The sequence below is a fragment of the Salvia splendens genome, unplaced genomic scaffold, assembly GCF_004379255.2.
Source record: "Salvia splendens isolate huo1 unplaced genomic scaffold, SspV2 ctg405, whole genome shotgun sequence".
Taxonomy (NCBI): domain Eukaryota; kingdom Viridiplantae; phylum Streptophyta; class Magnoliopsida; order Lamiales; family Lamiaceae; genus Salvia; species Salvia splendens.
The window spans coordinates 2,200-5,142 of NW_024599054.1; the positions used below are offsets into that span (position 1 = coordinate 2,200).

The 2,943-nt window shown below is 32.8% G+C and overlaps 1 long non-coding RNA gene across 1 annotated transcript; it reads left to right on the top strand.

Annotated features, from left to right (window-relative positions):
* The first annotated feature begins 249 nt into the window (after window positions 1-249).
* LOC121790079 lies at window positions 250-844 on the top strand. Its single transcript, XR_006048192.1, has 3 exons — window positions 250-458; window positions 574-685; window positions 784-844. It is a non-coding gene; the product is annotated as an uncharacterized LOC121790079 (long non-coding RNA).
* The last annotated feature ends 2,099 nt before the right edge of the window (window positions 845-2,943 follow it).

Genomic DNA, 2,943 nt, shown 5'->3' on the forward strand with positions numbered 1-2,943 from the left:
TTACTGGAACGTAATAATACACATTTTAGCATGAGGGTTAGACAAATAACTTGAGTTTGACTTCTTTCCATGTAACTTATCTTAACTTGATTATATTGATCCAAGGTAAGCCGTTTTATTTGTTACGATATGGTTAGTTGTCTATCAGATATTTATGGTGTGTAAATTTCATTTGAGGTTCATGTCTATGTTGAATGCTGAGCTGTATATAAACTGGATCATTGGGTCCCTCTGAAGCTAATTCTCATATAGAACTTTCTGTTGTGATATTCTTGTTATTGTTTTTTTCTATCCGCCCTCTTGTTCGTTCCTCATCCATGAAAACTTAAAATCTGTTCTAAAATTGAATATTTAAATCCTAGGGTAATGTGATATCCACTCCTGCGATAAAAGGCACCATCCTACCTGCCATCACCAGGAAGAGCTTACTCGATGTTGCTATTAGTCAAGGATTCCAGGTACTTTTACTGGTTCTCAAGTTTGTCATTATGACTAATCGAGTTATAGTTTGCATCATGGAGATCGACCAAGTAAAGAGCGTACTCACTGTAACTTATATTTTATGGTACTCAGGTTGAGGAAATCATGTGACAGTGGACGATTTGCTTGAAGCTGATGAAGTTTTCTGCACGGGAACTGCAGTTGTTGTTTCACCTGTAGGCAGCATAACCTATCTCAATAAAAGGTATCAACTTTGTTACAGTGATCAAAACTAATATTAGTACGTTGGGAGGGAAAAGGATGAGAAGGGAAATGTAAAACCGCATTGTTTGGTGAATGCAGGGTGACTTACGGAGGTAGTGGGCGTGTGTCGCAGCAGCTGTATTCGGCGCTGACGAGCCTGCAGATGGGGCGCTGAGGTACAATGGGATGGATAGTGGAGCTCAAGTAGCATCTCTGGCTTTTTTATTGTAGTTTCTACTTATGACTTTGGGAAAGAAGCGTCTTGTGTTGTATTTGCACTTTCATTTACTTGACCTCCAAACTCAGTCATAACTTTATTTAGCTGTAAACTTTTCTGCTCCTAAATTTTGATTTCTTACCCATTTGTCTATTCTATGCAATAAATATATGTTGAGAACAGCCTGTCAATTTTGTAGGAAGTTTGAATAAGTTCAGAGCAACCTCTATCATTTGATCATTTTCTTTCCTTCTTTCTTCCCACCTCTCTCTAAAAATTTAACCCCTCACAGGTTTTAATAAATTTTAGTGAAAAAAATTATTTTATCTGCTAGTATTGGGTTGAATTTTCTAATTAATTTTATGGAAAAGTCACTAAGACTATATACTAATCGCCTAGATACTAGCTGATTAAACTTTTTAGTTTCAAGTGAGGAAGAAATAACCTGGAGAAGAAAACTTGCAGATTGAAGTGCTCTTTTTGTAGTAGTTTCAAAGGCAACTATTATTATAATTGCACTAGCAAAAAAGGCATGTGAACAGCAGAAGAAAAAATCACTACTTTGTAGTTAACATTAAAGTCAGAGATGGTGCGATTAATTTCTATCCACTTTATATATTTCTAACCTAGTAATGTTAAGGAGAGCGTTATTCTCCTATTCATCCCTTAGATCCTTTATTCTTCTTAATATGGGTCGTTAGATCTCATTCATCAACGGTCCAGATAATCTGCATTATTACACTATAATAGTGCATTATTAGTCGGTGTGCATTATTCAACTGAAAATCTGCATTATTACCTTATAATGGTGCATTATTAGTCGGTGTGCATTATTTAACTGAAAATCTGCATTATTAAATGACACGTGACACCAATCTAACCGTCGGATGACAAAATCGTGGGGCTGAGATTAAAAAGAACAAAGAACAGAAGATACAAAAAGGAAATGAATACATCCCGTAATGTTAATGTGTAACTATACGTCGAAAGAAGTTTCTACATTTGCTTGTTGATTCGTGCCTTCTCGAGTTGGCTTCTTTTTGGCTTTGGAATTCATTTGTTTATATCATTTCGTCTTAATATTGAAAATTTTGATAAATTTTCAACTTGAGTAGAGCTAATCCAAAATTCGATAAATTGGCTTGGTGTATAAATATTGTCTATTCTTATACATCTTTTTAGAGCCGAATTGACACTTTAGTGGTGATTTTGATAAAATAAATACCTACACAAAATCAAATACTATAATTAACCTTATAATGTATGTTTGATATGCATATAAAAGGAGTCTACTTTAAGAATAACTAATTTTAAAGTCATAACGTCCTTCCGACCTTGTCCTTTCATGCATCACGTATATTGCAAAATAACAATGCTATGATGCGGAAAAACATTATAATAGACGCTTTAGATGCATTAGTTTTGTTTTGTTTGTTTTGTTTTTTTTTTATCAAAATGTGTTTACATTCCATTTTAATTTTTACATATCTTAAACTAGATTTTTAATATGAAAATATTCTATTGTAATCTTTCTTATATGTTAAATTATTCAACAACTCAAGATTTATCATACGTAGCTATCCAATCTCATATTTTTGAAATTTTATTTTACTAGTATTTAATTGTGTGTGTGCGCATTTATATTTATCATATAATTAATATATTTTATTTTTGTATATCTTTAATTTCCACACTCTTGTAGGGGCATTTGTACTATTTATAACCCTATCGAAAAGTATACTTTGAAATGTGGGAGTTAAGGAACGGGTCAAATGGTTTAGCAAATGTAGAATCACACACCACTTTGTGTTATTGTAATTTCCTTTACTTTACATAAACTATGATTGCTGCCTTTATGCATCCACTTTTGAACATCAAGTATTTATTTCCCCACTGTTTCATTTCTACATTTCAAGTCAATATAGAGATAGTTCCTAATATCCGATTATACAAAATATACTCCATCAGTACATAAATAATAGTCTCATCTATGGATGTGGAAAAATATTGAAATACTGCACTACTTACTGTACCAAAAATAC